This window comes from Meriones unguiculatus, chromosome 20 (genome assembly GCF_030254825.1).
Source record: "Meriones unguiculatus strain TT.TT164.6M chromosome 20, Bangor_MerUng_6.1, whole genome shotgun sequence".
NCBI classification, from domain to species: Eukaryota; Metazoa; Chordata; class Mammalia; order Rodentia; family Muridae; genus Meriones; species Meriones unguiculatus.
The window spans coordinates 62,035,000-62,055,961 of NC_083367.1; the positions used below are offsets into that span (position 1 = coordinate 62,035,000).

At 46.7% G+C, this 20,962-nt stretch overlaps 1 protein-coding gene across 3 annotated transcripts in view; it reads left to right on the forward strand.

Moving 5' to 3' along the window:
• The first annotated feature begins 2,316 nt into the window (after positions 1-2,316).
• Agpat4 (1-acylglycerol-3-phosphate O-acyltransferase 4) overlaps positions 2,317-20,962 on the forward strand; it is a 97,096-nt gene continuing 78,450 nt past the window's right edge. For 2 of the 3 annotated variants that reach the window (XM_060373653.1, XM_021647732.2), the window contains exon 1: positions 2,846-3,005. The gene's annotated coding sequence lies outside the window, so the exon portion shown is untranslated. Of the gene's footprint in view, positions 2,492-2,845; positions 3,006-20,962 lie in introns of those variants that run through there. The other variant, XM_060373654.1, reaches the window with a different exon arrangement.

Here is a 20,962-nt window from a genome sequence, read left to right on the forward strand (position 1 = left end):
AATTCAACAACACAAAACAAAACAGCTTAGTTTTTAAAAACTACAATGCTTAAAAAACTGTAAATAGTTCATTTTTACATTATTGTAAAAAAGAAGACTCACTCCTTAATGTGGCTTATTTTTAAGTGAGCAAAGCCTAGTGCTCATAGTTAAAGAAAAGAATTCTTTTTTTTTTCAATTTTTCTTTATTTTATGTGTATCAGTGTGAAAGTGTCAAATCTCTTGGAACTGGAGTTACAGACAATTGTAAGCTGCCATGTGGGTGCTGGGAGTTGAACCCGGGTCATTTGGAAGAGCAGACAGTACTCTTAACCACTGAGCCATCTCTCCAGTCCAGAAAATAATTCTTCATACAGAAATATTGTGCTCCAGTGTGGCAAAGAAACACACATGCAAAGTAAAGAATAAATCAACAATTTAGATCACAAAAAATCTTGTCCCCAAATTGAGAAGTTTATAAAAAAAAACTGTTTATACATGGTTATTGACCTATTGAAAACCTAAATAAAAATTTCAAAACAATAATTCAGTCAAAAGTTACCATGTTTCTTAAAAACAAAATTTTGTGTGAAAAAATTTTAGAGCTAGAAACAAGATTATCACCCAGTAGGAAGCCAAAAGAGCCATGAAAATAATCTGTTAGATTTAGTGCATGTAACCAAAAGGCACGCACACATGATTCATATATTAATATCTTTTCATGCAGAAACCTGTTTATATTTTTATTTTATGTGAATTGATGTTTTTGCCTGCATGCATGTCTGTGTGAGGGAGTTACAGACTGATGTGAGCTGTCATGTGGGTGCCAGGGTATGAAACTGGGTCCTCAGGAAGAACAGTCAGTGCTCTTAACCACTAAGCCACTTGCCAGGCCCAAAATTGTCAAATTTTTAATTTCTTGTCGTTTCCATCAAAATCATTCACTTTACCTGTAATCAATATAGTGTATGCCTTAGATAGTGTATGTCTTAGATAGGATCATTATCATCATCATTATTTGGCTTTTTGAGACACAGTTTTTCTGTATTGTCCTGGCTGTCCTGGAATTAGCTTTGTAGATCAGGATGGTCTCATACCCCAGAGAGCCACCGGTCTCTGCCTCCTGAGTGCTGACTAAAATTGTGTGTCACCATGCCCGGCAATAATTCTCAAACAGAAAAACTAAATTTCCAGTCAAAATAAAACTATGAAAAAAAAATCTAACTATCTGGAAAGTATTTGTAAAATTGGCTGATTCCCACCAACAATGAAATCACTATATATATATATATATATATATATATATATATATAACCTTAAACAGTTATAAAAGGAGAGTTTTTTTGGGGTGAGGATGTGTTAAGGCCATTATTCCGTGTAGCCCAGGCTGGCCTCAAACTGAGTTCCCAGAACCCAGAGTTTAGGTTTATAAAGAACTCTTAAGGATTGCACTGGGTGTAGAAAACGAAAATTTAGAGTAACCTATATCATTTATGTGAGCCTATGTGAGTTTACACGCACCACATTCGTGTACATGTCCCTGGATGCCAGAAGAGGGTGTTGGATTGATTTCCTGAAGTTAAAGGTGGTGGTGAGCTGCCAGGGGAGACACAGGAAACTGAACCCTCTTCTTTTCAAGAGCAGTAAGCACTCTTAACCCCTGAGCCATCTCATCTCTCCAGTCCTTATAGGAAACGTTTGCTAACATTTTATACAGCCTTTACTACCGTATCAAGGTCCCCGCAAAACCCAGCAAGGTTTCTCTGTGTAGCCTTGGCTTTGTAGAACAGGCTGGCCTCGCCTACCTGCTTTTGCCTCCCAGGGTGCTGGGATTACAGGTGCGTGCCACCGAGCCTGGCTTCAAGTTAATTTTTATACCATACAAATAGGCTTTTGGTTTGGTTTCGTCCTTGATGCCTTCCCGCCCCCATCCCATTCTGCTTTCTTTCGCTCACATTCCTGATGATCAAAATCCAAACCCTGTTTCCTGTTTCTTGAGAGCCTTCTCCTGCTTGGCCCCTGTCTGCTGCTTTTGCATTAGTTAGGAATAGCATATCGCGATAGGGCAGAGCAACCAGCAAGGAGTTCTTTCTGTAAATCAAAACATCCGTGGCAGCGACTGCCTAGTGCACGTTTGAAGGACATCGAAAGCGCCCTGCGATTCAAATCGTCTTTCTAGGGATGTCTAGACCTGGCCTTTGTGCACTTCCAACAGTCCGCCCTCCTTTAAAGTTTCACGACGCTATTCCGTTAAGGTCTGCTCAGATCCGTGCTAACTTAACCCGCGTATAAATGCCACGTGCACGTGCGTGTTGCCTGCGTGTGCGCACTCGCAGCGGTAGCCGGCCCTGGCGCCCAGCCTTGGAGGGAGAGCATCCATCCATCCGAGCTCCAGGCATCCCGAGCCTGCCCATCTTGGTCTCGGGAGCGCTGGATGTGATCTTGGAAGGGGCTTCAGGGCTCCTGTAGCCAAAGAGACACAGCCTTCTTCTAGGCGCAGTGGCCAGAAAAGGTGAGGCTGTGCGAGCTAAAACCTTCTTCCTCTGTCTTCTTGCTGAAGCAGGAGGGTGATTTCCCGGGCAGGAGGCCGAGGTTTCTCAGACCATCTGCGCGGGGACGCAACAGGGTTCGCGAGTTGGGTAGGCTTGTCCAAGCCACTGGGCTGCCTTTGTTATTCACACCGGCGACTTCCACGGCATCTGACTCCAACAGGAGGCCGAGCCGGACACTTCCTCACACTCATTGGAAGGGGAAGAGGGTGACTCATGTTACACGGGTCCGAGCTTCCCTCCCCTGAGCTGGTAGCTTTAAAAGGAAGTGACATGGGTGGGGAGAGACGTCAGCCGAGGACCACCTTTTTTTTTTCCCTTCCCGAAGGGCCCACCCCTTTGGGTGGAGTCTGGCTTTTTCTTTCCAGTGTTGGCTGACTTACAGCTTCTGTAAAGTAGAGGCAGTTTCTGAACCCCAGGCTGCTGCCTCGCAGTTCTGGCTGGAGAGCGCCAATGCAAAAGGCTGCTGAGCTCGAGGTAGGTGCTCATGCGGGTTCCAGGCACCTTCTCCTGGGGTGGGGCGTGTGATGGTCGGATGCCCTGCCCTGGCAGGCTTCCCTCTGCTCGGCTGCTTTTCCTAGGACTTTGGAAGGGATAAGCTCGGAGCGAGCTGGGAGGCTGGTGGGGTGGGGGAGAAAGATGCACGGGGGAGGAGGAACACAGGGCTTCGCCCAGGACCACTGCTTTGTGCCGGGCTGTGCGGTGCCTTTTGGGGCTCATCAAGTAGCCCGCCCAGGGTGGAAGCGTTTTTTCTTGACCACCAGTGAAACGGTAGAGAATCCTCCTATTACACACACGGGCTCTCTTTTGTGTTCGTGCAACACGTTCTTCTGTCTCTGACGTTTCTATGGCAACCGCAAAAATATACCCCACAAAAATACAGTCCCGATCTAAATTGATTTATTTGTATTTCTTTCCTGGGTTTGGCCTGGCTGGGCCTCGCTGGAGCGCGCGGCGTGACTCTGTAGACAACCCCCTCCTCGTTTTCATTTTGGTTTTTCCCTATCGCTGAAGGGCTGGGGGAGGGGAGTTGTCAAGGAAACAGGCATTTGTAATCACCGCTTTATTTACTTAAATGTAAGCTTCTGGGTTCTCCATCAGATGTCGGAATTTTTTAAGGGAGTACTTTGATGTTCATGAAGCTCTCCAGCATTTCGGGCAGTTTTTTAAAAACTTAAATATTTCTTAAGACGTGATATTGAACAAGCTAAGAGGGGAGGGAAGGGTTTAACTCTTTCCAGGAGGATAAGGCTTTGAAATAAAGTTTCGGAAAGTGCCTGTTAATTCACACTGGTAAATAAGTTATCAGCTGCTCAGCTTGCCCACAATTCTTAACAGGTATGGGAAGAGTCTTGGCTCTGCTCTCAACTTCATTTAGCCACAAATCAAAGTTTGGTTAGTGAAAGAAATGGTAGTTAACCCAGCAGGGTCTAAGGTGGCCTTGCCCTGCTCTCACGCGGATTCCCCAGTGTTTACTCTCCAGTCTTTCCAAACCTGGCCAGGACCTGCTCATCTGAAGTTACCAGTCCATATCATCTAGGAAAAAAAAGAAGTTATCTCAAGGGGAGGGAAACCACGTGCGGATGTGTGCCCGTGAGTCTCTGTGAATGGAGGGTGGGGGGTGGGGAGTTCCTGTTTGAGAGAGAAAAAAAATCAAGAGTTTCAAGTTAAAGGTCTGATATTCCCCTAATCCACATGGGGAGGAAAAAAAAACCTTCAGAAGAAAATTGCCACCTACCAGGTGATAAGCAGAAGAGGCTCGAAGGAGAACAAAATAGCTCATTGCTTCCAGGGCCGCCCAGCCAGGCCCATTAGCAGGTGTGGCTTCAGGTGCTGGTGGTACGCAGCACATCTGAAGAGAGCCTTATAATGGACCCTCTGCTTGTAAAGTGCACTCTCAATACGAGAATTATCGCTTTAATGGTACTGCGTTCCTGAGATTATCTATAGTAAGAATTGAAAAAGCCTCAGGCTATTAAAGCCCAAACCATAGCTTTGAACCCAAGTCCCTTGAGGAAGGGCCAGTAGTTTCTAGAATATCCCTTACCTAATTGATGTCATCTCGTAAAAACTGCCTTTAAAAATGGAGGTCTTAAGCATTTCGGATACAAAAGTTACCTGCACATGGGTAAAGAGCACTGCACAAAATTGGAGGGCTGAGGCTGTTGCTTGGTGGTAGGAAACTTGCCCAACATCCCCAGAAACCCTCAAAACAAACACATCTAACTAGAGAAAAAAACGGAGTTAAAGACCAGAGAACTAGGTGAAGGGTACAGAGCGTAAAAACTTATTCAAAAGAATGACACGACTTTGCTTTTGCCAGTCACACCAGTCACACACCAAACACATGTTAGCATACTTGGAGACAAGCCAGTGGACTTTTAAAGCACAGTCAGACTTTTTAAAGCACACCAGTAGTGTGCAAGTCATGGTGTGTCACTCCTGTGTCCATTCACAGCAAAAACCCAAACCCAATCCAAAGAGAAAATAGCAGACAGCCAAATAGACAAAACCACCCTCTGATATCCAGATTGTTTGAGCTGTGGGAGATGGCTGGAGCTCTGTACCCCACGGTGACTCCCAGGCTCTGACATGGCCTTGGCTGTAAGAGGAGTTGGTGAAGGCAACGCTTTCTGTAGCAGCTGCTGTGTTCTGAAGGGAGGACTTGTGGGCAGGGGAAGAGGCGAGCTCACCACTGAGTGGCTCTTGATTTAGAGATGAAGTCCATGGCTAAGCCTGGCTTAGTAAACCTCCAACGTTAGGGGAGCCTGGATGAGTCCAGTTCAGCAGTTTTAATCGGCACGGAGTCAATTTGGAAAGCCAACATTAGCCTCTGAAACTTGGTTTCCAGTGAGTTCTGGGGATGGCAAGCGTTTCACCAGGGCTGCTGGAAAGAGGGTCCCGCTAGGCCCGTTCTTGTGACTTGCAGTTACTGTGTGTCTACTGTGTGTCAGGTGCTATGAACACAACTCAGTTAAGCAGTTACAGTTTTAAACCAAGTGAAGGGCTTGTTAAGAGAGTTCAAAGACCGACCATCTGTGTTTTCCTTCTAACGGCAAAATAGAGACAACATCGAAAGTGAGAGTGGTTTATGTTGAACATGCTCCCCCCCCCCCAGAATGCACTCTTGTATCACAAAGATTTCTTGCCTGTTCACTTATTTCTTTTGTTCCAGTGTCTTCCTAGACTCTAAGGCCTGTTAGTGTCCATTTACTCATTGACTTTTGTGCATACTTTCATCTATTTTCATCTATCCTGGTTGTCCAGCATCTCCTCATTTATTCAAATTCATTCATTGAGTAGCATCAAGAGCTACCATGTTGGTAGCTCTATGTGCTGTGAATATGCGCTACTGAAGCGTCTCAGGACCTAGTGCGGAAACCATGGAAATACTGATAGAAGCAATTATTTGCAAATGGCCCTCAGTGTTGTTTCTACAAACAAGTTTTTAATGTAGATGGCTCTGGCCAGTGGGGGAGGAAGTGGTTGACTGTATACTCTTGTCCCACTTAAAGTTTTCTTGTGCTTTCTGTATCAGTTGCGTGTAAGTCTAGGAAACATCTGTTAATTAATAAAATGGGAGGAAATGGAATTCTGAGTGCTGGAGAATAAAGACTGTGCAGAGGGGGATTGTGTATGCTGCACTTCATGGGGACTGTGGCTTTTCTCGGAAGATAGAGAATATACGTCTTTTTGTTTTGTTTTGCTTGCTTTTCATTTTAGTCAATGTTGATTGGTTCACTGCAGCCCTTTGGAGCTTTCTTTCCATTACACAGTGATAGCCCATGTGGTGCCAAGAGAGACAAGCGTAGCAGCAGCAGCTCACCTCAGGACCACGGAGCATCCAATTACCTCTGTGCTACCTCAGTTTATATCTTGGTGTCAGGAAGTTCTCTCAGTAGACTGATCTAACCCTAGGTTACGTCTTCCTTCAGCCTGGACGTGACATGGCAGTATGACAAAGTTCACCAGGGAAAACAGCCTCCTCTGTGTGGCTGACCTTGGAAGAGAACATTCAGCAAGTCCTCCGTTCTCTTTGTTATTTTAATCTCGGATGAGATTAGCCTCTGCTGGTCCCCTGCTGGCATTAGACACTGCAGCCTTGTCCTGAGTGTTCCTCCTCTGGGTCTGTGAGGAAAGGAGTACCTTTGGGCTTCATGGTGCTTTGAAGCTGCCACTGACAGCCTTGCAGGAGATGATTCCTCTCTCAGCCTTGGGGGGGACTGGTGACCTGTAGACACCCTGATGGGCCTGACCATCACGTAGGATCCATAAGAACGCCAGGGGCCCACCTTTGCTGATGGCTTCCTGAACTGCACATGCACCAGTTTGATTTGTGCTCATAACAAATGTACACACAAAAACCATTGTCACTGTCTGTTGTGCACAAGGATTAGCAAAATGAAGGAGCTCAGCTGGGACTGTAAGAAGCAGCACTGAGGTTTGAACTCGTATTTCTGCTTCACAGAGCTTTCCCTCTGAGCAGCAGATGACACCTCCCTTCCTGGTCTGGTGACTTCTCTGCCCCAGTCCCAAGCCCAGAGCCTAAAGCAGTGGTTCTCAACCTTCCTAACACTGCAACCTGTAATATAGTTCATGTTGTGGTGTCCCCCAATCATAAAATTGTTTCCATTGCTATTTCATAGCTGTAATTTGTAAAGAATTGTAATGTAAGTATTTTTGGAGATAGGGGGTTGCTGAAGGGGTCGTGACTTACAAGTTGAGAACCACTGGCCTACAAGATGGTGGACATACTGGTTGTTTGTTTGTTTGATTGTTTTGAGACAGGATTTCTCTGTGTAGCCTTGGCTGTTGGGAAACCCATTTTATACACCAGGCTGGCCTTGAACTCAGAGATATGCCTGCCTCTGCCTTCTCAGTGCTGGGATTAAAGCCGTGTGCCACCATTCCTGGCCCCAGTGATGTTTTTTTCATGCAGTGCTTAAGATGGACTCCCCATTCCTGCTTTGTGCACCGAGGAAAAGCCAACTGAAGTACATCCCCGGCCAAAGGAAAAGAGATGTTTATTTTGAAAACAAATCCTTTTCCTATAGATCTCTCCTCACGCGTCTTTCATACTTATTTTTAAGTCCACAGAAATGCTGTGGGACGGAGCAGTGTCTTAGAAGTTGGAGAAACAGTGCGTGTAAGAAAAGCAACTGTCATTTCCAGAGTGTTGTAGGTTTCTGGGAGTTGGTGGGGGCAGGGAGAGGGATCCGTGATAAAAACAGCTGGAAGACCTGGCAGTGCAAACAGTAAAGCCGATATGAACTGCTCTCAAGACCGGTGTTCACCCAAGGAGCAAGGCTCTTCGAGTGGCTTCTAATGCTGACCCCTGCTGCTGCCCTCATCCTGCAGGCCGTGCATGGATGGAGCTCAGCTTTCCTCCTTGTTTTCGCTTTTGTCACCCAGTTTAAAAGGCAGATCATCATCCGTGAAGATGCTCCTGGGCTTCGTCTCACACAAACTTTGGAACGAGAATGGGAGAAATGAATTGACCCAGGAGTGAAATCTGGTTTGCTTCGCATCTCTCAGGGCCTTGTGTGAGCAGTCAATTCCCCACGGGCAGGAGGTTAACCGAGACTGATGAAATTTTAAAGAACCAAGCGCATCTTCTTCCCAGGATGCAATAGCTCAACACACACAATCAATGCAACTGTCAAAACCATTGTCCTGAATCCTGGTTGGTTGTAAGTCACCCTAGCTCCTTCATTCCCTTCCAGCTATGAGGAAGGGTAGGTGGGATAACGGATAGGTAGTCTATGGATTAGTTTTGTTTTTTTTTTTTTCTTGGTGCTGTGATAAAATGGCTGACTAAAGCAAATTAAGGATGGAAAAGTTGATTTTGGCTCACAGTTTAAGGGGACGCATGGCAGCAGGCACAGGAGGTATTTGGCTGTGTTACATTTGCATTCAGAAAGCAGAAAGAAGGAGAAAGAGAGAGCGAGAGCAAGAGAGAACGAGTTTCACCTTTTTATTCAGGCCAGACCTTGTGTACGTGGACAGGCGCTGACCACATATAAGATAGGTCTTCACATCTCATCTAGTCCCATGCGCTAATGTCACGGATTTGTCTTCATCACAGCTCTCTCCATAGCCCTGATACCATCTCTCTCTTTTCCCGATATTCTCCATCCATCCTTCTTTCTCAGAAGAGTGTGGGCGCACAATTACGACGCACGGTTCCTTCTTTACTCCCTACCTTAGTTACCGGGCTGCATTCTTAGGGACAGTGTGGGCTTCTCAAGGGAACCGCAGGTCATGGCATCAGGTGTGAAACGGGCGTTCTTGGCTGGAGAAAAGATGGGCACAAGGCTGTCAGACTTCCCTGTCTGTGTGCCTCCCACCACGCGGTATTCATTAAAAGCAAGACTGTTAAAGGCGTCACTGTTGGCGTTTAGGGCCAAATAACTTCCGTGTGGGGCTGCCTCACGCAAGGCAGGCTGATAACAGCATCCCTGGCCTTTGCCACACAAGATGCCAGGAGTCAGTCTCCCGCTGTGGTCATAACAATCTAGAATGTTCCAGAAATTGCTAGATACGTCCTTAAGGGGTAACATCTCTCCTCCAAAGCTGAGAGCTGCTGTGTAAGGGAATTTCTACCTGTGACTCCTATGCGCAGAAATTCATTAGTTTGCCAATGTGCATAAGCCCAGCCCACATAGATTTTGCCCGACTGAAGTGGCAATTGCCTAATTTAAATTCCTGGATACTTTGCTTAGAAATTGACAAATAATGGGCATCGTGAACAGCAGATGCATAGTCAACAAGCCTGTATTTAAATCGGTCACGCCTCTGTGCGGGTCACCTGCTTGAAGTATTAGGTGTCAGTCACTGGGCTTCTAGAAGAGCAGATCGGGGCTGGGTGGTCAGACAGGGCCCTGCCAGCTACCTGCAACTGCTTAGATTGCGCCGGTGCTGGAGTCAGGGACCCCCTCCCCCTGGTGAAACAGATGAATGGCAGAGAATGCGGTGGGGGCTCTTGGCAAACTTGCCTCTGCTCCCTTCTGCTGATCTGGGCTTACGTCTCCTTGAATGTACTGATAAGCTGCCAAGTCTATTCCGCTGCCTACCCCAGCCACAAGCCTCTCCCTCTGGCTCTGACCCCATGCTGCCCACACAAGGGCCTCCCTGCCTGCCTTCCAAGGCCAGGCTTTGGGCACAGCCTTAGCCTCCAATCACTGGGAGATACTGAGCTTCTTGGACTAGCTCTGATAGATGCTGGGTGCATGTCTTCGCACCTCCACATCCCTCACTCCAGCCTTGAGGATTTGTGTGAGAAGGGCAAGTCTTTTATTCTGATGCAATTCAATCTCCTTACAATGTTTCTGGTCAAATCCTTGCACCAGGCTGCCCTTTGCCTATCACAGGGGGCTCATGAAGGAAGCAGACATCAGCAGTGTTCCAGAGAAGGGCAATAGTCTAGATAGATCATTGTAGTGCTTTAAGATAAGGAACAATCATAGAGCTTTGTGGGGCTAGCAATGAGGCCTGCCTGTCCACCCCTGCCCAGTTTGCTGTCTGGGAATTCTTCCTAGAGACCTCCATACTGTTTCTCCTTGTGTGCGTGCTTTTCCTGAAAGGTAGCTGGTGTTAGTTGCTTTTCCGTTACTGTGGTAAAATATCTTACTAATGCAACTTAGAGGAGAAATGATGCTCATTATCTCACAGTTCAAAGTGTGGTACCTTCACGGCAAGGAAGTCAAGGCAGCAGCCTGAAGTAAATGGTCGTAGGACATGTGCAGCCAGAGGAGGGGAAGGAATGTCCACCATTGCTCAGGTCTCCTTATGCATTCATACAGTCCCCCAGCCCAGACAGGAAGAAGAGAGCAATAAAGGTACGTTGCTGCTCAGCCTCCTCTCCTCCATTCACAGTCTACTACCTCTGCAATCAGGACACTCCCCCACAGGCGTGCCCATCTCCGAGGTAACTGTAGATCCTGTTGAATCTGTGACAGTTAACCCTAACTGTCATAGAAGCACATTCAGAAATGACACCGAAGAGGGACGTGGCTGGGTGGTAGAATTACAAAACCACCGCGTGCCCTTCTATCACACAGCCTCGCCCTTTCCCAAATCTACGTAGATTTTCTTCTGCCGTGAAAAAGACTTCTCTTAGATTCAAAATGGACAGAAACTTTTCCATCTCACCCCACTGAATCATGGGAGAGATGAAAAAAAAAATCACAAGGACTAAGGCATATAATGAACGTTTTGAGATATCAATTAAATCCCAATTTGGCCTCCTGCTATAGAGGGCTAACAGGTGAACATTTTAGTGAAGCTGGGAGAGAGGATGGTGGAGTGCTCAGAAGATGCCTGGTTGGTTGATCATTTATTAGTTCCAATTTTTGCACCTTTGAGCCTCCCTTCTCACCTTTTCAATGGCTAACCCGTGGACCCTGCTCCTTTAGAGCTCCCATCTTGCTTCTTTAGCCAGGTACTTTGTAAGGTCACATCTAGCTCTGTCCCAGGGGTTACTGAGCTGGCTCCCAGCTGAGCTACTGGCTTCCACCTGCCAGTCAACTGTGCCACTATGTGACACTGACCATCCGTTAGAGAGAACCAATGGTGAGGCTTCCCTTTTAATTTGACCGCTCTTGGGGCAGGGTCCACATACACACGGAGCCTTTTAGAGACCGTGAGGGGCAGCCTGGCACAGAGGGAAGCAAGGCGGGGATGTGCAGTCTGGGTTTGGCCTCATGAAATGGCTTTCATCTCACTGTCCATGAGACCTTGAATGTTCTGATCAGGAGCTGCTTCTTGGCACGTGCTGCCACTGGCACAAGATACCCCTGTGAGTGTTGCCTTTGTTTCCTGTGTGGTCAGCAAGGAGTCCAGGGTCAATGCAAACTTTGTAACCAAGGCTGCTGGCTCTGGAGCCATCTGTGGTATGCAGAATGGACTCAGACCTCTCTCTAAGGCCTCATGTTGCTGAAAGATCTAAGGAAAAGACTTTGAAAGGTGAAAGCAGCCAGGTGTGGCTGTATTCCCAATACTCTGGAGGCAAAAACTGGAGGATCAGAAGTTCAAGGCCATCTCCAAGTGCATACAGCTTTTGAGGCCACCTTGGGCTCCGTGGTTCTCCTCCTCCTTAGGGGGCTGTTGCCACCAGCCCACAAAGGCAGGGTAAGTAGAAGGGGGCACAAGGGGAGGCGCAGGGATTGAAAGGTTAAGAGCATGATGGAAATGACCTCTGGGAACCGCTGCTGGGAGATAGTTCAACTTTAATTTGGGTAAACAACGGCTATGTACCCCCAGGGATTGGGTAAGGGGGGCCTCCTAGGATAGGTATACATAATTGGTTAGACTTTCAAGGATGCTTGATTTGCATTAAACAGTATGCTCCTATCATATGAATGAGAACAAAGTACCTAATTATCCTATAGGGGCAGGGAAGGGAGAACTAGCAGGGAACTCAAAGGCCAGAGATCAGGCATGTTTAGAGGCCTCTATGTCTAAAGACACTCTCCAGATGAGGTCAGGCAGGAGTAGGAGGCTCTGCTGGGGAGAGGGAATCCTCCATCCAGCACCGAGCTCAGAATGGCTCTCCGGACTGGGAGGACCACAGCCTCAAATGGCAGGGTCCTTCCAACAGGGTCCTGTGAGATCCTGACTCATACAACCACAAGCCCGTAAAGCTTCTTACTACCAAGCCCTATGACCTGTGTTCCAAGTAGCTGAGGGTGGGAATCCCTCCTGCAGGCATGCTGAAGCTTACGTGCCCCTTCCCCACAAATAAATAAATGCTGGGGGGAAAGCAACAAAAAATTAAAACAAGGCTAGCAGGTGCGCTTGGAACTCTGTTATGAGCTCCTGTGCTAGAGGAATATTTTTGGAAAACTCTGATAAGAAAACCAGCAACTCTGGGAATAAAGGGATGTTTGCCTGCCTGTGCCCATCTCTCTAGCATCTCTCTCCAGATGGCCAGTCTGAGTCTTAGAAGCGGCAGTGTGATTGCACGAGGCAGTCACCTCAACACTGTTCTTGCCACAGCTGCTTTTCATTCCTGGTCTCTCCTGCCAGTGGCACATTTAGCGGAGGGTTGTTTTTGCCTTGTCTCGGGTCGCCTACTCTTTAGGCTCTTCCTCGCTTCTGGAATGAACCCCTTCTGGGCTTTTCTTGGTTATACCCTGCTCCTTCTGAGTGCCGCTAATCCTGTCACCATGGACAGAGATTGCTAATAGCATAATCGCAAGCTGCTTCTTGGCTCTAGAGTCCTGCTCTGGAGTCAAGGTCAGTACCTTCACGGGACAGTCCCTTCAGGTACTGGATGCTCAGGGTTTAATGTTGTAAAAATGCAGTAACAGTCAAGGGTCCTCTTGTAAGTAAAGAACAAAAAGGGGAAAGAAAGAAAAAAAAACAAACAAAACCAGACCGGTGTCATCACAGGAGCACTCTTCTTGCCCTGGTTTTGTTTTCTTGCTTGTTTCCTGGAGTATTGTTTGTTTTGTTTTTAATAGAAATGTGTTTCTCTGAACAGTATATATTCCCAGATAAAGGTAGAGTAATATTGCTGAGGTTTTTTTCATGTGAAAGACAGTTGCTCCTCGTTGCGAGGTTGGCTGGTTTGGCGGGAGGTGGAGCATCTGCCTTCTGATCCCAGGTTTGTTGGTAAAGCTGCCTCCATCCGGTGGGTGAGCGCAGCTGCCGAGCTCTGCTATGCTCACACCACTCAGGAGCTCCAGCTGGGCCTCCCTCTAGAACAGTGGATGGAAGGGACAAGCCCCCACCTAGTTCTGAGTATTTATCATCAGTCCTGGGCAGGCTTGCACAAGGCCAGAAAACTGCCTTCTCTCAAGGAGTCCAGCTCTGTGGAAGGCAGGTGGCTGGGAAGCAATGCTTCATCCTCATGTGTGAGGCCCCGGGCCGCCCTTCTTGTCATTGTAGAACTGCTTGAATCTGTAGCACTGAACTTCACAGTGTAGAAGGGACCCACGGTATAAAAAAGACAGGCAAAGAGGGAGGGAGATGGCATCTAGGCTCTGCAGGATTGTGAGGGAAGAGCATGCATGCACTCAGTCAAAGTGCAGGGAAAGGAAGGCACAGGCAGACGGAACAGAGTCCACAGTGGCTCAGCAGCGTGGGAGTGAAGGCCGCTCAGGAACACAAGTGGAGAGACTCTCCCGACCTCCCTGCTGCCCTGCCTGGTCCCTGGTTTGTTTTTTTTGTTTGTTTGTTTGTTTTTGTTTGTTTGTTTGTTTCATTCTGTTTTGTTTTTTTGCTTGCTTGCTTGTTTGATTTTCAAGACAGGATTTCTCTGTGTAGTCTTGGCTATCCTGGACTCACTTTGTAGACCAAGCTGATCCCAAACTCAAAGCCATCCATGTGCCTCTGCCTTTCTGAGCACTGGGGTTACAGACATGCGTCACCACACCCGGCTCCAGCTTTGCTTTCAACACACACTCCAGGAGGGGGGCGGTCAGCCAGCCATTGACTTTGTGACTTGAATTTCTCACCGTTCCTCTTTACAGTAGAGCAAGCTCCTTGGGAGGTTCAGTGCTCCACTCTCCGGAAGCATTTATTGGAGGAGTACAGGGCATCCTCTGAGAGGAGGATGAGGTGTGGCCGTTCCCCTACCCCAGCTACTCCTCTGAGCCCACATCGCATCCCAGCCCCAACCTGCTAGACCAGATGTAATGGGTCAGTTAAGGTCAGGGCGGCTTCACAGACTGGCCGGCTATACCATCCCCATGTGGGACCCAGCCCTTTGGATGAAGCTCCACACACTCCCAGTCCTGGAGTTCCTCATGGTCCTTGGGAAGGAGCCCCACCTTATTTGGGCTGGCCCTGAATCGTCACAGCCCACCCTGCACTGACTAAGAGTTCCCTGGGTTTCCTGTGTACCGGTCAGTGGAGGGTGCCCACAGGCCTCCTGGAGTTCTGGGTGGCCTTGCCAGCTCATGACCCTGAAGCAGCTGGCTACCTGGGAGGTATCTGTGGTGTGGCTGGTTTTAGAGGCAGGGGCTTCCTATGTAACTCAGGCTAGCCTTGAACCTGCTTTGCAGCCTGAGCGTATTTTAAGAAACAGAGTCAAGTTAAGTTTCCATTTTGAACCACCATCATCTCTCTTTGAGATTTTGTGGGGAGTTCAGCTTAGGTAAAGGTACAATTCCCTGGTCACACACACTGGGAGAGTAATGGGTAGTGCCTTTATTCTGGTATATGGCTTAGACTCAGTATATGGCTGCCACCATGAGCAGCCAGATTGTATGGTGTCATCTCAGTAGAGAAAGGACCCTGTGTTGTCAAATCTTGAGACCAGCTTCACTGCTACAATGGCTGATAGCACTACTCGCTGCCCGCTTGGGGAGTCGGCCGGTTCCATTAGCAGGAAATGTATTTTCAGGCAGGAAAGGCTAGACCAGAGTGAAGGTGAATTCCTGCCATCTTGAGTTGTTTCTGGTGTTCCCACAAAGACAAATCACTGTTTAAGGAACAGAAGAACCTAAGATTTTCATCTGGAGCCACTGGGTCCTTAGTCTTTGGGATGCCTTAGGGAAACGGGCAAAATGTCACAAGGCTGGAGATGAATAAAATGCCCAATTTCAAAAACTCAGGGATGTAAAGGCCAGAACTGTTATTCAGGTATACTAGAGCCTTCTGGACCAGCACTGCACATGCTGGAACTAAATCCCACTGAGTTAAGCTCATTTATGCCATCGGGGCTGTTATTCGTGAGTCATTTGAAAAGATGCCAAAGTAAGGATGTTGTTTCAGTACCAGCATTTGACAGGCCGAGTCACCTCCTAACATCCTGTACGTACGATGGAAAATGAGCTGGAGAGGCCAGGTGCATCGCGAGCAGGCTTTGGCTTCTCCTAAAAACCAGGCGAGGTCACAGGTCGTCCTGGTCTGTTTTCTGTTTTCCATTGTTCCCATTCTTTCTGGTCTACATTCCTTTTATACCTAGGTGAAGAAAATTAATTGGATTTCTCATATTCAAAGATTCCTTCTTGATGTTGAAATTTAATCATTTAAAATGTTTTCTTCCTTCCTTACACTGGTTCATTTACTTGTTACATTAGTTTTATTTTGCTGTGTGTGTGTATGTGTGTGCGCACATTTGTGCACTTGTATATATGTGTGTGTACACACGCCATGGTACATGTGTGGTCAAGAGAACAACTTATGAGAATGGGCTCTCCCCTTCACCGTGGGGGCTCCAGGATCCAATTCAGGTTTTCAGGCCTAACAGCCAGTGTCCTGACCTTCTAAGTCAGCGGTTCTCAACCTTCCTAATTCTGGGTCCCTTTAATATAGTTCTTTATGTTGTGGTGTCTCCCAACCATAAAATTATTTTCATTGCTACTTCATAACTGATTCAGCTACTGTTATGAATTGTAATGTAAACATCTGTGTTTTCCCATGGTCTTAGGTGATCCCTGTGTAACCATCACCAAAACCCAGCTAAGAACTTGCTGTTGCTCCGCAAGTTCCTTGTACCTCATCAGTTGATTCTCCCTCAGATCTCTGGGTCCAAACCACTGAGGGCCCAGGTGCTAACTGTGTGGTTTATGAGCTGTTGCATGTTAGTGGATCTACTCTGTCTTATTCTTGTTTTGGCTCAGCTCATGTAGCTTTGGGGTCCGCTATATTTCATATAGAATGGTCCTTGCCATGCGTTCTTTGCCATGGCAAGAGGCACCACAATGGGGCTATTTTTTTTTTAATCTCGTTCACTCATTCAGCAGATAATGTATATCGGAATTGTTTTAGTGTTCACCTAATTTTAATTTTACTGCCTCTCTCTCTTATCAAGAATTATATTAGAAGCAAGTCCCATTAATCTTGCCGTTTTACCTCTACCCCAGAAGCCTTTGCAGAAGACAAGCATTTCTTTCATGAGGCCTGAGAGGGACAGCTAGAGCAGCTTCATCTACAAAGCTGCTGTGGAGAGCATCAGACATGAGGAGCTTTAATAATTTGTTGTTGTTGTTCCTTTTTCTGTTTGTGAGTCAGTGCCTCACATAGTCCAGACTGGTCTTGAGCATTTCAGATAGCTAGAGATGACCTTGGACTATTGCTTCTCCTGCCTTTACTTCCTGGGCGCTGACATTACGTGTATGGAACCATGTCTAAATGTACAACAGCACGCTTTGAGTTTGATGCTATAGGCAGACTTCTGGGGACATGGGAAGCCTCCCAGACATAGAACTTGGAAAGTGGACATCGGTTTTTACTCCTTTCTGATGTCCATTTTAGTTCCATTTTAGCTGACTGCAGCGACACTGGCGATCAGAAGTCAGTTTCCTCCCCGTCTTTGCTGTCACATATTTGAGTCGCGAAGTTCCTGTGTGCTGCACCCTGGTGAGTCTGGTGGATACAGCCAGCCTCCGCATCCCCTGGTCAGCGCCGCTCTCACCGTGGCTGATGGCAGAGAACCTAATCTCAGCTTTCCAGGGCGGCCATGAAGGGGAACAGTTCTGGCAGCCTGTCCAGGTTGTCCTTTGAGACTTCACACCGAGCCTGTTTTTTCTCAATGGAGGCGATTGCTGCTTGGCACACAGGCCTCTGCTTGGCACACTCTTTGATAGACCGTCCTCAGATTTCCTGCGATGTTTCCAAGGCCTTTCCCACCTGCTGCCTGTGCTCGTGGTCAGGGTGATGTTGGGTCCCACTTTCGTTTCTGTTCTGGCTTCACAGAGGTTGTGTGAGTGTAGGATGGTCCATTGTGCTGCCCAGAGTTGCTTTGATAGAGCCGACATCCCCCAGGGCCCTTGCTATGCCACAGCTGAGGACAGATGCCTTTTTCCTGGTAATGGGAATTCCCTGAGTTTTCTGCTCAAGGCTTCATTCATTTCCTTTGTTTAACTAACACACTAAGCTTTATCTGCCCATGTTTCCTTGTGGGCCTAAACTGCTTATGCTTATGGCTTCTCTTCTATAAGACCAGTGTGGGGTACGTATATACGTGTGTGTGTGTGTGTGTGTGTGTGTGTGTGTGTGTATACACATGTGTGTATGTACAGGTCTGTGTGTGAGAAAGAGAGACATCCACAGGTTGACATCAGCCATGTCTTTGCTTGCTTCTCAACCTTCATTTCTTGAGACAGAAGCTGGGGTACATTCATTACACCAGGCTGGCTGGCCAGCAAGCTCTGAGGACCCATCTGTCTTCTCAGCACTGGGATTACAGGTAACATACTCTATCGCCTCTTCTACGAGTGCAGGGCTGTGACCTCAGGTCCTCACCCCTAACAGGCTGGTACACTTCTGAGCTGTCTTCCCATTGCTGCCCTGGGCCATCTCCAGATCACATGTGACGTCAGCTGTTTTAGCCCTCCCTCCCCCTTCCCCCCGAAAACAAGAATGGCCCGTGGCATGCTCTGCCATTTGAGGGACTTGCTATAATGGTGTGAGGTATAGTCATCTGTGTTTCTAGAGCCTTGAAGCTGCCAGAATTTGCTTTCTTAGAAATGGACTTCCAAGAAGAGAGGGAACTACCACCCGAACAGTCTTGCTTTCCGTGCTGAGTCCAGTGCTGCTTTCATTCTGGCTACTGGGCAATGATCGTTAATAAAATTGCTATTAGCATAGGGCTTAGGGCCAAGGCTTAGGAGATGAAGTTCTAAGTCCTCTAGTAAACCTCAGGATTTGCTAAATCATGCCAGTGAGACAGGCCAAATGAAACAGTGGCCTGAGGTTCCGGAAGAGTCCTTTTTCCCTCTGTGCTTTGACCCCCAGTTAAGTTACTATGAGCAGAAGAGCACTGTCAAGCACACAGTAGGTATTGCATAAATTTTAGGTGAATGAATTGCGTGTGGGTGCAGACATACACAACTTTAGCCATCTGTGGCATTTCCACCAGCATTCTTATCCTATTTTCTCAGTGGTTTTGTGGGTCAGGTTGGGAGGAATGATGAAAGAGGAACAAAGGGTCTGAGAGGTTTAGGGATATACAAGGCAGAGTAGAAAGAAGTGACTGAAGAAATCAAGTCAGAGAATTTCCCTGAGCCCTTGTTCTTTACCTGTGAAATGTACCCATAAGCAAATCCAGAATAACATCACAAAGTGATCAAGTGATGGCTCTAAACTTGCTCATGAATTGTAAAGATGTATTGTGAGGGGTTGGAGAAATGAGTCATCGGTGAGAGCACTGGCTACTCTTGCAGAGGACCCGGATTCGGTTCTAAGCACCCAGCTGGCAGCTTACAACCACCTGTGACATCAGTTCCAGGGGATCCAGTGCCCTCTTCTTACTCCTGCAGGGACTGTATTTATATGGTGCATATGTGCGCGTGCACACACAAATTAAGTACATTTTAAAAAATAACTTATTTGAGCTTTTAAAATTTAAATATGTTAACTAAGTTGTGGATAATCTTGGAAAATTAACTGGGGAACACAGCAAAGCATGAAGAAGGAAATAAATACTTCTCATGAGCTCACTAACATTACAAGATCCACAGGAATGTGGCTTTTCAAGAGAAAATTGTTAATCCACGATAAAGTTGGAGTGGCACATAAGAATGGCACCGTGATTCCAGTCCCAACACTCATTACTGCATTCATTGTCCATGGCAGTGAGGAAAGAGAAAGAAAGAATGAAATATTCACCAAGATGGGAAGAGATTAAGTTTGCTGAAACTCTTCTAAAGAATAGTATATTGTTGTAAAATTCTAGAACTGAAACCAGGTGTGGTGGTGCACACCTGTAATCCCAGCACTCAGGAGGCAGAGGCAGGTGGATCTTTGTGAGTTTGAAGCCAGCCTCGTCTACAGAGTGAGTCCAGGACAGCCAAGGCTACACAGAGAAACCTTGTCTCTGAAAAACAAAACAAAACAAGCAAACAAATAAAAGCTAGAATAGACCATGGAGATGGCTCAGTGGTTAATTCATTTCCTGTGTGAGGACCTCAGTTTGGATCCTCAGAATCCATGTCAATGCAGTGTGTGTGGTGACCCTTGTTAAGCTCCCCAAAGCCCCAAGTAAAAGCTAACAAACAGAAAAAAAAAAAAATTCACCGTTAATGTTACAGGTTTAACATACAAAAAGTTTGTTTTGTTGTTGTTTTATTTTTGTTTTTTTGAGACAGAGTCTCTCTGTGTAGCTGTAGCCATTCTAGAACTCACTATGTAGGCCAGGCTGGCCTTGAACTCACAGAGATCCTCCTGCTGGGGAGACAAAAGATTAATGAGCATGACGATCCAGACTTCAAGGCCAGCCTGGCCTACATTTGGAGACCTTGTCTCAGAAAAGAACAAAAAGTAAGTTGAAAACAAGATACAAGTTTTAAGGTATGAAGAAGTAGGGTATTCATGACTGTTGGCACTGGCGAGATGAACAGCCACGTTATCATAAAAAGCAATTCAGCAGTATTCACTGCGCATGTTCAAGTGATTGTTTCTCAAACCTGTATGTTCAAAACACACAGCCCAGAAGTCAGCGGGAAGAAAAGCTTTATGCTCACAATGTTGACTGCTTTAATTTATGTTTGGAAAAGAAGAAAAAAAAGAAAAGAAAAAAAGCTGGGTAGGGAGGTGTAGTCTTTTAGGTTCAGGACTGAAGCAGGAGGACTCCAGAGTTCAGGGCCAGCCTGGGTTACATAATGAGTTCCAGGTCATCCTGGGCTATAAGGCAAAACTGTCTCATAAAAGAAAGGAAAAGAGAAGCTTAAATATACAGAGACACAGCAATGAGGTAGTAATTCTGATAGCTTAGTGTGACTGCTACGTGGATGGTTATATATTATGGTTAAAGGATGTTTGAATTGCTTAAACACAAGATTGTAAGCATGTTTAAAAACAGAGTCTCCCCTGCAATGGGTTATTTAGTAAAGAGCAGAACAAAGCCTTCTATGATGTACTCAAACCTAGAAGAAGAGAAGCCCAAGTGTAGTCAGTGTGTTCCAGGTAGATAGATTTTGGTTCTCCATCTTAGAGCTTTACAGGTTTTCCTAGTAAGTGTGGATTACCATAATTATGGGGATAATTTCAAAGCGTTCATGACTGCATGACTTGGTAAATGACTCATACAGATAGTACAACATCCTTTGCTTTTACCAGCTCTATTTGTATTTTAATGAACAATTCTTGTAGAAAGGATGAGTGTCAGCTGTGAGCTCCTTCCATCCAGTCCCCCCGCCGGGGTTTAAGTAGCTCACTTGCTTTCATGTGAGTGGCGGTTGAGTACGTTTGATACAGGGCTAGGCACCTTTGTGGCATTGCCATGAAGAGGCTCTTTACGCTACCTGTGCGGTGTGACAGGTTGGTGGACGGTCCTGTGGGTGTGTCTGCTGGTCTTCGGAAGCAGGCAGCGTGATGAAACTCCTGCCCTGTGCGCAGTGCAGCGGCAAAGGAACCTTTGGAGGGTCCGTCCGTTCTTGCTGTCGCTTTCAGGTCCCCTGGGAATTCAGAGTGGTCAGCTTAGAAATTAGATTACATTAAATCATCTAGAAATTGAGACCCGATCCACATTTATTATCTGTGTG